Source organism: Crocodylus porosus, unplaced genomic scaffold (assembly GCF_001723895.1).
Source record: "Crocodylus porosus isolate Cpor-Errol unplaced genomic scaffold, CroPor_comp1, whole genome shotgun sequence".
In the NCBI taxonomy this organism is placed as follows: Eukaryota; Metazoa; Chordata; order Crocodylia; family Crocodylidae; genus Crocodylus; species Crocodylus porosus.
The window spans coordinates 9,434,671-9,447,568 of NW_017728949.1; positions in this window are offsets into that span (position 1 = coordinate 9,434,671).

The following is a 12,898-nucleotide window of genomic DNA, read 5'->3' on the forward strand; positions in this document are numbered from 1 at the left end:
ATATTGAGTGACTTGTGTAAATTTTTGCAAATGCACTAGTGGGTGCTGTTACATGGACTCTTCCAAATTTTTTTCTTTGCTGCCTGGAAGCCATGCAGGTACAGGCATGATGATATCTGATGTGCAACCCTGGAATCATGCTCCCTGCCATGCCTCACATGCATGGCAGGAGGCATGATTTTGGAATTGAGCATCAGATCCCAACATGCCATATGCCAGGCTCACAATCATGGAAAACAATTTTGCTCAACTGTGAGTGATTTTCAAAGAAAGAAGAAGATCTCAGGCTCCCCCTGCAATGGCAAGTAGCAAGCTCCTGCAGTGAAGAGCCCTGATCAGCTGACCCAGACTTCCAGCTGTGGGGTTGCAAAATGAGCTTCCATGGCTGAGAGTTGTCAGTTTATTTGGACTCTCAACCACAGGGCACTCTTGTGGCTGAGTGACCAGATCAGTTTACAGGGCTCCGAGCAATAGGGATGCAGGGGAGCCCTTGACTCCAGCTGTGCCTTGAAGGCTAGGATCCCATATCTGTTGCTGCTCCCAGCTGAGTGGTCATATCGGAGTCAAGAGGCACGTCCAGATGAGTGTGCATGTGCCTCTTGCAGCATCTCAAAGCCCTTTTTAGATGCTGCAAGAGGCACATGTAGGAACAAAAAAAGGTTCCATGCACTGCAAATTTGCATTGTGGGGGCAAAATTAGACCCTTGGGTATCCAGGGGTAAAAAAATTCCTAGGGAAAAAAAGTGGGGCACAGTCCTGGACCATGCCCTAAGGCAACTGGAGGCTTGGTCCTCCACAGAGGTGCTCTATTAGCCAGCCAGTGTGTCTCTATGGCTGGCCTTCACCCCATTGCTGTAGCATGCTGCTTGCCTGTGCCAGTAAATAGGGGGTGGGAGGGGCTGGAGGAGGGGGAAGAGGACCATGCGGGACCCCCATCAGCCCCATCTCTCACCCACTCCCTGAGCCCCCCGGATCACTGCCCCACCTAGCCCCATCCCCTGCTGGCTCCTGCAGCCTCCCCAGTTGCTGCCCTGCCCATCCTCATCCCCTGTCAGCTCCTGCAGCCCCCCGTGATTGCTGCCACACCCATCTCCATCCCCTGCCTGTCCCCTGAGCTCCCCCAATCACTGCCCCACCCGGCCCCAGCATCCTGGCAATTAAAAAAAAAGCCCTGCACTCACTGGCAGTTGCAGCTGCCACTGGGGTCACTTGGGCCTCTTGACAGAATCCCCAATCCCTTGCACAGCACTGGGCAGCAGGGACCAGGCCCAGCTGCTTGTTACCTGCACTGCCCCTGCCCCATCGCATGGGTGCAGCCTGTGTCAGCAGGGTGCTGTGCAGCTTCATGTGCTGTTGGGCAGGTGGGGTCACTCAGGCTAGTGCCAGCCACAGTGGCCCCAGCTACCCAACAATGCATGGAATTGCACAGTGCCCTGCCAACCCAGGCTGCAGGCTGATGACAGCCACAGTGGCCCCAGCTGACTAACAGCATGTGGAGCCCTGCCAATCCAGGCCGCATCTGCATGAAGAGGTAGTGGCAGCATGGGTGTCAGGCAGCTAGGGCCAGTCCCCACTGTACCCCGCTGCCCTGTGCTGTGCACGAGGCTCTGCCACAAGGCCCCAGTGACTCCAGTGGCAGCTACTACTGCTGGTGAGTGTGGGGCTTTTTTCTTTTTTTTCCTTTTTTTTTTTTTGATTCCCAGACTGCTGGGGACAAGTGGCAGACCACCAGGGGCAGAGCCAAGCATGGAGAAAATCAGGGAATGGTGGCTGGGTGGGCTGCTTTTTTTTTTAAGTGCCAGGAGGCTGGGGCTGGGTGGGGCATCCATCAGGGGTCTGGGGGTGCAAGTGGGGGATGGGACTGGGTGGGGCAGCCATCAAGGAATCTGGGGGTGCAAACAAGGGGTGGGACCTGGGGGAAGCAATCTGGGGTGCTGGGGGAGAAAGGGGGGATTGGGCATATGGGCCCTGCAGGGGTGTGTGGTAGCCCCTGCAGGGGCCATGTTGCCCCTGTTGGGGAGGCTGTATCCCCAGTGGGGGGCTGTGGCCCCTTGGGGGGGCTGTAGCCCTGTGAGGGGAAGTCTGAGAGCTGTGTGGAGGGGTTGTGCCCTGTGGGGGGCAAAAGACCAACCCCTCCTGAGCAGCCCCTTCCCCACAATCCCCCCCAAATCCACCCACATCTACCCACATACCCCACGGCCCTCCACATCCCTCCACAACCATCCACATCCCCCCACTCCTTTTTCTACCCCTTTTCTGCAAACCCCACATTCCCAGCACACACCTTGCATGCCCAGCTGCCATACAGGATGAGACCTGCTGGCAGGTGCTGTGGCTGTAGAGGCATCTGTCCCCACATCCTGGTTAGTGAAGGGGTCAGAGGGAGCTCTAACTGCTCTATGGTAAGAAAACCAAAGGCAAACAGCAAAACATATAGGTATTTAGAATTCATTTTATTATGATGATAGAGACACTGGTAGGCCTCCAAATTGCTTTAACACTGTAGATACACCAATAAAACATTGCCCAACTAATCTCTGTCTCTCTGTCTGTCTCTCTCATTCTCTGTCTATATAGTGGTCTTTTGTTTCAGCTGTGGAGGAATATGGATTTCAAGGTATTTTACAGAGTAATTTTGGGATTTTTTATCAGGGATTTTTCAGTTTTCAAATAGGTGATAACAGAATTCCTGCTAGGGAGGCAAGTGGCAGGACCCAAGCAGAGGAGCCTGCTTAGAGCTGGCATCTTGGACCAGCTGGAGGTGGCTGACCTCCTGGCCAACTGGAGCCAGGAGGTCACGCTTTGACAGTTCAAAGCAGGCCACTACACTGGGAACATCTTCTGGGTACAAGCTGCTCAGATGGCTTGGCAGGGGCACACATGGCAGTAATGCCATATAAAGGCCAACTCTGCAGCCAAAGCCCACTGGCAGCTGGCCCAGAGAGGCAGATGCCTCTATTGTCTGTGCAGTCCCCGTCTGGGTCTGGCAGGAGCGCAGCAGGTCACAGCCAGGCAGCAGCCCCCAGTGCCAGACTGCTGCAGTGGGTAAAGGGTGCAGGGAACTCTCAAGGCTGCTTCAACAGTCCAGCTGGCACAAGGGGTAGTGTCCCCAGGTACCAACTGGCTGGTCCCCAGAAGCTCCTGAGAGCAAGTAGCCCTGGGCTACTTGCCAGGGCAGCTTTTTGTATTGATGGGGCCAGGACAGGGCAGCTTTTTACATGGCTGGGGAGATACAGATCCAGGAGAAGCCAGGCAGGGTTATTTTGCCCCATCTCAAATTTGCACTGCTTCTATTTGAACTGCTGCAAATGCACATTGCCTGCATGTGTGTATGTGCCCAAGGGCTCCAATGTGCCTCTGCAGCTTGGAGCAGCAGATGACTGTGGTTTCCAGCCTTGAGGACCTATCAGAGACTTTGACTTGTAATGGGACCCTAAGGCTGGGAGTGGCACTCATCTGATTGGCACTTTCAGCCTTAGGAGCACATGGGAATCAAGGGCTCTCATGTGCTGTATAGGCTGGGTACCCCAATCATCCTGGCCATGCATTCAATTAATGGCATGATAGAAGCTAGCCACAAGGTTATTACATATCTTTTGTGTAAAAAATGTGTGGCTCATTCCTTGTTTTATCACACCATAAATTGCATTAATGTATGGCCAAGTTACTACACATTAACTAGTCAATCATGGTTTAAATGTAACATGTGCCAGGAGCCTCAAAATACAAACAATTTTTAGCTCTTGGGAACTCCTACTGTGTTATTTTTGGATCATTATAGGATACTTGAAGAGGTAGCTTTAGAATTAAGGTACCTATCAGAGACGTGGGAGAGTTTGTGGCCTGTCACAGTTTCTGATTCAAGTCAATTCTTATGAAATATATTTCATGAGAACTGAGGATTGTGTTTTGTTCTGGCAGTCTTGAAAGCTTACAGGCTGTCTCTGTTCTGGGGCGGACATATATATGCACCAGTTAGAATCACAGACTTCTAGAAAAGTAAGGCTAGAAAGAACCTCTGGAGATCATCCAACCCCCTTTTTGAGATGGGGTCATCCCTATCCAAACCATCCCAAGTGAATCCTTGTCTAACATATTACTGAAACTATAGCAACTGCAAGGGACTGAGGCATAGGTGGTCTTGCCTAATGGTTAGACCACTGTAGGAAAATAGGGACTGGGGTTGGGTCAGAGGGAAGAAGCCATATACCAAACTGAGAGGGAGATCCAGAAGCAGAGTCTGTGTCACAATCCAGGGTCAGGATGTAAAGGTCAGATGCTGAATATCCATGTGGGAGGAAATCTGCAGGGCAAAGTCCAAAAACAGAGCCAAACCAGGGTCTGGAGCCAGGGAACAGAACTGCAGGGAAATCCGAACCTGATGTCTCGAAGTAAACCAAGAACCAGAGTGCAGGAACCAGGAAGCTTGCCAGAACAGGGCCCCAGCTAGTGCTAACTGGATAAGCAGTACTCCCAACAGCCAATCAGGATGCTTGCTGCTACTAAACTGGGGTGGAGTTCATTAACTGGTGCTTGCTGCTGATGTGGCTGTTGCAGTACTTGCCTCAGGCTGCTCTGCCTGATCAGAGTCCCTGACAGCGCTGGGCCCAGGCCGGTTTGCCTGATCAGGGTTCCAGACAGCAACCCTGTAACACAGCTAGAAGTCATAGAACCCTAACCTGCCACAGGTAAAACAGGGAGACAATGGCAGCCAGTGTCCTGTTCCTGTAAGGGATGTTATGCAGACTATGTTTCCCTATTATGTTCTCTTGTGGGGGGGACCCACAAAATAGGCTGCTGTTTGGCACTAGTGCCATGAAAAAGGGGGAATGCACACTTTACATTGAGATGGGATTGAGCCTTGAATTTCAGGTACAGTTTTGGATTGATATTAAACCTTTTCTAAATATTCAGGGTGTTTAGATCTATATTTTACAAGTGAATTTGGGTACCTTAATTTTTTATAATACTCAAATGGAGGCATCATAAGACATGACTACATTACAAACATACTATCCTGATCAGCAGTGACCTCAGACATACAGCATTGACAGGCAGAGGCTGCTTTCTGCATTGAAAGTGTTAGGCCATGTAGTGCTAATTTGCCTGCTTATCTTGTTGCTCAGATATGGTTAAATTGCTTCTGGTTCTGGAGGTAGCCCATACACAGCAGCACAATGAGCTTTTGGGTGGTGCAGTCAGGCTTGGTTAGTTTGTGATATAAGCAAGGCTGCATACGCACATTAAAATACTCTGGGACAATTCACTCATGTTTTTTTTCCTGGTAGAGAAACTTACCCGTCGCTGTGGATAGTTATTTGAGTGCTGAGGCCCTGAAAAGTGGAGAACTTGCAGTACTGACACTCTGCAGCCAAGGGGAGGACCTGTGCATACATCTCAGCATGCTCTACAGGCTCCCTTAGTATGCCTGGTGGCAGATGACAGAAGTCCATTACACAGCCCTGATTGGCTGACCCAAACTGCCCATGATCAGCATTTATTTCCCTGCAGGAGAATGTGGGGATTGTGAAGGGGGCATGTTTTGCTCCCTCCTGGAGTATCAGAGTCCAGCAAGTGACCCACTGTCTCCCTGGGCTGAGGGAAGAGTATTGGGATATGTTGGAAGACTGTTCCCTTCTGAAAGAAGCCATGGCATATATAGATATTCACTCTCCCAGGAGAAGCTGTCTTGAGAATGATTTAAATCTGGTTCTTCCCAGGTTGTTTTTCTTTTGGTGTGGGCATTTTTACTCTGGGAGAAAAAACCTGAACATCTGTGTACTTGTGATTTCTCCTAGGAGTTGTTGCTGCTCTCCCAGGAGAAAATGAATGTCTGCACAAGGTCCAAATTAATGATATTTGTGATATTTTGTTAAATGGCCTTGCTTTCTAGAAATTGCTGACCTCAGCCCTTCAGTACTCTGGCCTAATTCTAAAATTTCCAAAATAGGCAACTGAAATTTAAGGCTGCCAAAACATAGGTCTGTGTTTTTACCCTGTTTTACAGTTAGCCATGAGCTACTCCAAATTTCCAATGGGTTGGAACAAGTATTTTGGTTTAGGCCCATCTGTAGTTTAAATGTTGCTCGGTAACTGTTGAAAAATACAATATAAGGTTTTAGGGCTGTGAGAAATTTCACTGGCTGTTTTGTTTTGAAGCTGTTTTGATGTATTTTGAGCTCAAAACAGTAAAATTGAAATGAAACAAAAGGCTTCAAAACAGCTTTGAAATGAAATGAGGACACTTGAAACTATTTGAAAGTTTCGAAACGTTTTGCGTTTCAAAGCTGGACTTGCTTGCAGCTAAACAGAAACTAAGAAAAGGGAGGGGGAAGAGGAGGGAAGGACTGCTCTGATATTGACATCTAGCTCCCTGTTATATTCTCCTGCTCTCTTATCACTTCCCCCAGCTCTCTGATCATTTCTCCAGCTCTTCCTGGGGGGCCCGGGCCCAAATCTGCGCACTGGGTTTCAGCAGGCTTCCACTGCTAGCAAGTGACACAAAGTTTGAGGTGCAGTTTCCCAGAAACCTCTGGACCTATCTCCCTGAAACTTGGCAGACTTCATGCGCTCAGAAGGGGCTACCATCCCTGCAAGTGTAATCCAAATCAGGCAAAAAGTGACAAAATTATAGGCATTTTCATGATTCCCCATTATAACCTATGGGCAGAACTTTAAAACGCTTCAAAACAGCGAAACAGTTTCAACGAAACAAAATGGAACAGTGCTGCAAAACAGCAAAATGAAACACTATTCCTTTGATATGGTGAAACAGAAGTCAAAATGAAATGATGCTGTTTTATACAGCCTTTTAAGTTTGTACCATACAGTATTATACAGAACAACAACATAGAATAACAGTTCAAGGATCAACTCATCTCAGTGCTCCATTTTTATGGCTCTCCAACTTAATACAACTTCCACTAACTAAATGATATCATCATCATCAAGTTGTCAGAGTGGTTTAAATCTGCTACTACAGAAGGATACTTTCAGGAATGTTATTAAAAAGCCTGACATCTCCAAAGAGACAGACTACACAAATATAATGACAGTCATAAGTATTTCCTTTCTAAATGCAGCCTTCACAAATATACCTATCAAACAACATTGCACTATAAAAATATAAACCACAATGAAGTACAAAATTCACATATCTATCCAAATAATGGGGGAAAAAAGAAATAAGAGAAAAGAATCTAACCAGGTGCAACAGCCCACTGAGAGGTAAATGATAAGTGATGTTTAGTTTTTTAATAATAAATCATTTTTCTCAGTTGCCTGCAGGCACATTATATAAACTCTGAACTAACCAGTATCTTGTCTCTAATGTTTAGGTATTTATTTTTGGTGTGCAACTATTTTATTTTCTCCCCTCTTGAGATTTGAGTGGCCAGAAATGATCTCTTAACTGAGTGAAGTCCAGTTGTTTCTATCATTTCTCATGCATTTAAAAAAACAATTGAAACACCTATTAGCTTTGGAAACTCACTCTAAAACATACAAGTCATAAGTGACAGCAGAGCAAAGGGGAACATATATATTGCTCTTGCTCTGGACTACATTACTGCAGTTAAAGGAACACAGACTACATTCACACACATTTACAAAAGGGAATGCTTTCTCTTTGGCACTGCAGCAAATAGCACAACATAGAAGCACCTTACCAGCTGGCATAAATTGAATCAAATCAGGTGAAGTTGTGAGCTTCCAGAGTAAAAATCATTACCCTTATGAACTTTGATATTTAAGCTAAAACAAGCAATAATGAAACAGGGCAAAACTTCATGATTCTCCCCTCTGCCCCAGTATTATTCAGATGCTTCCAGTGGATTTAATTCTTATCTCTGACACTAAGTATAAATAAGAATTCTAAAACTAGCAAAGACTTTTGCTGCTTTTATTGTTCAGGCTCACTCAATCCAAAACCCCTTCAAGTCAATAGAAAGAGACTTCCATTGGCCTCAATGAATTTTGCGTTAGGATCTTAGAGACAGCTGGGAAGAAATGAGGGCCATAACTTGAAAAAATGATTTTCTGCTTTCCCAAAATGCAAACAAAAAGGGAGAAAAATGAAATTAATGCAACACTTAATGAGATTTTAATTCTTAAAAACAGAGTAGTTCAGAGTTCAGTTCTTGTGGTAGGTATGTATTATGACATCACTGGAGTTAGTGTGTCCCATTTAGGTAGGGCCCAGACTGTGTATGGCATGATACCACCTCATTTTATGAGGCAGACTAGGGCATGCTGACACAACAGTAGTCCTTTTATTGTTGCAGATTACTTTACATCATGCAACAAGCCATACTGTTGGCTGTTGTTAGTGGGAGGGAGGGCTGACTCTTGACTCTGCCCCTTACCCACCTGTCTAGTAGGGCTGTGCAAAGCATTGGTGGCTGATTAGATTCAGAGGAGATTCAGCCAATTTGGCAGCTGAATCTCTGAATCTAGATTGAATCAGGAGACCAATTAAAATGTCTGAATCAAATCGGAAGCCTCCAAATTGATTCAGAAAAGATTCAGTGCCTCTTCAGAGATTTGCCCATAGATTAAACAGGCAGCAGTCCCCACCATGCTGGACACAGCTGGTAAATCTGTTGCGGGGGGGGCAGATCAATGCCCCCACAGCGAGGGAGGAATTGGGGCTGGGACAAGCTGCCCAGTGAAGGTGGGGGGGTACAGGATGTGGGTGCAGCAGTGCTGGGAGCAGGGACTCTGCCCTACTGCTGCTTGCCCAGCCAGGGTGGGGGGGGGCACAATGCTGGCACGGCTTGCTCCAGGAAGAAGGGGGCAAGCAGCAGCAGGGCAGAGCCCCCACTCCCAGCACTGCCATGCCCACATCCCATGCCCTGACCCTGGCTGGGCAAGTGGTAGCAGTGTCCTCATCTTGTGCTTCTCCACCCTGGCTGGGCAAGCAGTGGGCTATGCTCTTATGCTGCTTGCCCAGCCGAGGTGGGGTGTGGGGGGCATAGGATGTGGGCATGGCAGCACTGGGAGCAGGGGATCTGTCTTGTTGCTGCTTGCCCCCTTCTACCCGGAGCAAGCTGCATCTGCATCATGCCCCCCCCCGGCTAGGCAAGTGGTAGCAGGGCATAGCCCCCACTCCCAGCACTGCCGTACTCACATCCCGTGCCCTTTGACCCCAGCTGGGCAGCTTGTCCCAACCCCAGCCCCAATCCCTCCCTCACTATGGGGGTGTTGATCTGCCTCCCTGCCATGCTCCTTCCCTCCCCCCCCTCTGCCCCCAACAGACTTGCCAGCTGGAGGCAGCTGTGTCCAGCATGGTGAGGACTGCTCCCTGTTTAGTCTATGGTCAAATCTCTGAAGTGGCACCAAATCTTCAGATCCGATTTGGCCGAATCAAATCACTCTCCCTCCGAATAGACCTAATCCGAATCCAAAGTGAACACTTGCCACTTTGCACAGGCCTACTTTCTAGCTTTATACCTCTCCAGGACAGCAGAAACAGATCCCATACTCCTTTGAACGCAGGAATAAGAATCTGGCAATTCTGCAATAAGAAAGAAATTTTCTTACTCCTACTTGGATAAAATGTGTGTGGAGAATCTGGCCCTTTTTGATCATGTAAACCTTAGCCTTTAGATGTGACAATGAGGCAAATGGTGCCACTTGATTCATGGACAGAGCTGTTGAAATCAGTGGGAAAACTGTTGCTCTGAAGGAACTATGGAGAATGAGCAAGGATGGAAAAATCTGGCCCTTAATTCACTGAATTAAAATGATGGAAAATCAGGTCATAGGGTGTTAACATTCCACTTATAACTAATTTGCAAAGGATTCATCTGTATCACTGTTAATAATTTTTAAATAAATGATTAATTGATTGTTATAGAGACTTAAATGTTACTTACAGGTGGTTATAAGTCAGAATGATAACATTATCTCTTGAGGGTCATAATCACCTACAATATGCTTCTTCATGTCTATAGCATTCATTATCACCAGTTATCCCCTTATAAATAGAACCTTAATATATAATGTGTGCTTAAAAATTGCATTCTTTTGTTGCATTTAATTGTTGAAGTATTTTTTTTTTTATAAAATACCTAATGATTGCTAAGAAATTGCATCAAATAATTCTTTACAGCCCCTTCTTGTATTTATTGACTACTGGCAATCGTGCCTACTAATCTAATCACTTTCAATACCTCCACATTAGCCATTTAATAAAATTAGCAAGCTTCCCTATCCACATTTGCCTGTCACCTGCAAGAAGAGGGATGGTATAGTTGCTCACAGTGCCTCTAAACTATGCTCGTATGACGCTTCTTCTAGTACATGGAGAGAATGGACAACCATCTCAGGGATAAGGAGTGTCTATCTTTACTTGAAACTAAAGACACTCTTCAAGGTACTGTAAAACAAGCAAACCACAAGTTCTGAGCCTGGAACTTCTCCATCGGTATCATCCCCATGGGCATAAAGTTTCAGATATCTTACTGCAAAAGAGAAAGCATATTTTTTATTGTGGACTAAATTCAAGAACTATTGAATACAACAGAGTTGCATCTGCTTAAATCCAAGTCTGAATGTGTCCAGAAACTGATATTATGGCTAGGTACAGACATCAAAAACCATGAGATGGAATTGATCAAACTTTCATGGCTTTCTCTAGACTACAGCATCCTGGATAGGTTAAGAGAAGTGGGCAGATCTGAAGAGGATGTGGTTCAACAAGGACAAGTGCAGGGTGCTGAACCTGGGGAGAGGGAACCAGCATTATGGTTATAGATTAGGGGCTGACCCTCTCAGCAGCACACAGGCAGAGAGGGATCTTGGAGTCAGGATTGACTCCAGGATGAATATGAGTCACCAATGCGACAAAGCAATAGGCAGAGCCAACCGCACCCTGTCCTGCATCAACAGGGGCATCACTAACAGGTCCAGAGAGGTCTTGCTGCCCCTCTATGCGGTGCTAGTCAGGCCACAGCTGGAGTACTGGGTCCTGTTCTGGGTGCCGTGCTTCAAGAAGGACGTGGAGAACCTGGAGAGGGTCCAGAGGAGGCCACTCATATGTTTGAGGGCCTCTGTGGCCAGCCCTATAAGGAAAGGCTGAGGGACCTGAATCTCTTCAGTCTCCGCAAAAGGAGACTGAGGGGGGATCTTGTGGCTGCCTACAACTTTATCAGGGGCCACCAGCAGGGATTCGGGGAAAATCTGTTCACAGGGTCCCCCTTGGAGTCACCAGGAACAATGGCCACAAGCTGAGGGAGGATAGGTTTAAGTTAGATATTAGGAAGAACTACTTCACTGTAAGGGTGGCCAGAGGCTGGAATAGGCTTCCCAGAGAGGTGGTGCTCTCACCTTCCCTGGAGATCTTCAGGTGAGGGGTGCTCCTGCAGGCTTCCCAGGTTGTGCTGGCACATCCTGCTGGCTGCCACTGGTGCCAAGCTCTGAGGGGCCTGATCCTTCCTTTTACAGAGCACCCCTGGCCCCACTGCCCAGCACAAATGTCTGAGGCTGCACTGGGCATGGCCTGCTGAAGCTCAGCACCAGCAGCACCAGTTTACCTCCCTTCCCCCTCCCCTCTTCCCCTGCCCCCTTTCTGCCTGTGTCTGTGCTATAAGTGCTACCATGTCTCCCTCTGAGATGGTGGTGGTGGTGGTGGTGGTGGTGGTGGGGAGGGGGACTAGAGAGGGGAGCCACAAATACATCTGGGCTGCCAGGGAACAGAGACCTAACATGAATCGATAGAGGATTTAGTACAGAAGTTCAGTAGACTGGTCCAGCCTAAACTGGTTAAGTCTGATATCTTGTTGATCTAGATCTATCTTAGACCAAGATCCATTATTTTTAAACAAAACTATATGTGCCCCAAACTTCTCTGCTGTTATGGCTGTAGACTGGTTTTTGGCCATTTATACTGGTTTATGTCTATTGTCTACCAAGGCAATGGCTTGGTTGCAATAGACTGCTGGGGTAGGGGGAATATCCTACTGCTTAATCTTTCTTGTAGATAAAAGCATGCAACTGAGAATTTGGCCCTTGATAACCAGTGTCAGAAGCAAGCCTGTTTTTAAACTTGCAAAGAACTTCATCGTGCATGCCAACCTGAAGTAAGAAAGACTGTTATTTGCTGGCATATAATTCCCAATGGCTGTGGCTGGGTAGTCAGAATGCTAGGCATATGGTTTAAGCCAATGAGAAGGATTTCCTAATGAAAAGGTGTAATTAAACAAGAATTAACAAAGTTTGTTTCTCTGCATGTTAAAGTATTGTTTTTATGATCAATGCATTTTGCTTCTGCCACATGCAGTATTAATTTGTAAACACTAGGATTACTTATTCGGTCAAGGATCATCAATTCTCACATGACATAACAAAAGATCTAATCACGTTGAGCCAATGCTAATAAAACTGAGTAGATAAATCTCCCTGGGGAGCCTCAGGGTCCCTTACATAGGGCAAATGATTAAGGACCAGAGGTTTGATCCTGTTCCAGTTCAAGCCAGTGAGAGTTTTGTTACTGAGTGCACTGGAAGAAGGATCAGATCCCAGGCTGGTAGCCAGCATATGGGTATATGATAAGAAACCTGCTACCCACTTTTTCCAATTATTTGAAAAGGAGAAACAGAAGCAATAACAGATGCTTAAGTTCTAATAGATATCTTTAATTGGGCCAACTGCAAAGCTGGGAGAGAGATCAGGCAGGCTTTTAGTCACAAGGTGCTATTCCTCAGGTCTAAGAAAGAAGCAGACACAGGTTGAGCCTCATCTAATGCACTTCTTGGCCAGGTACAGATGTGACACTTTTACTGGTACAACTCTCTATACCCATAACAGAACAGAATTGCAGCACACACAAACTGGTTTAAAATTGGCAGAACCAGGTCTAAGATTTGCTGCCCTTCACCCCACCAAAGGGTGAATGTGT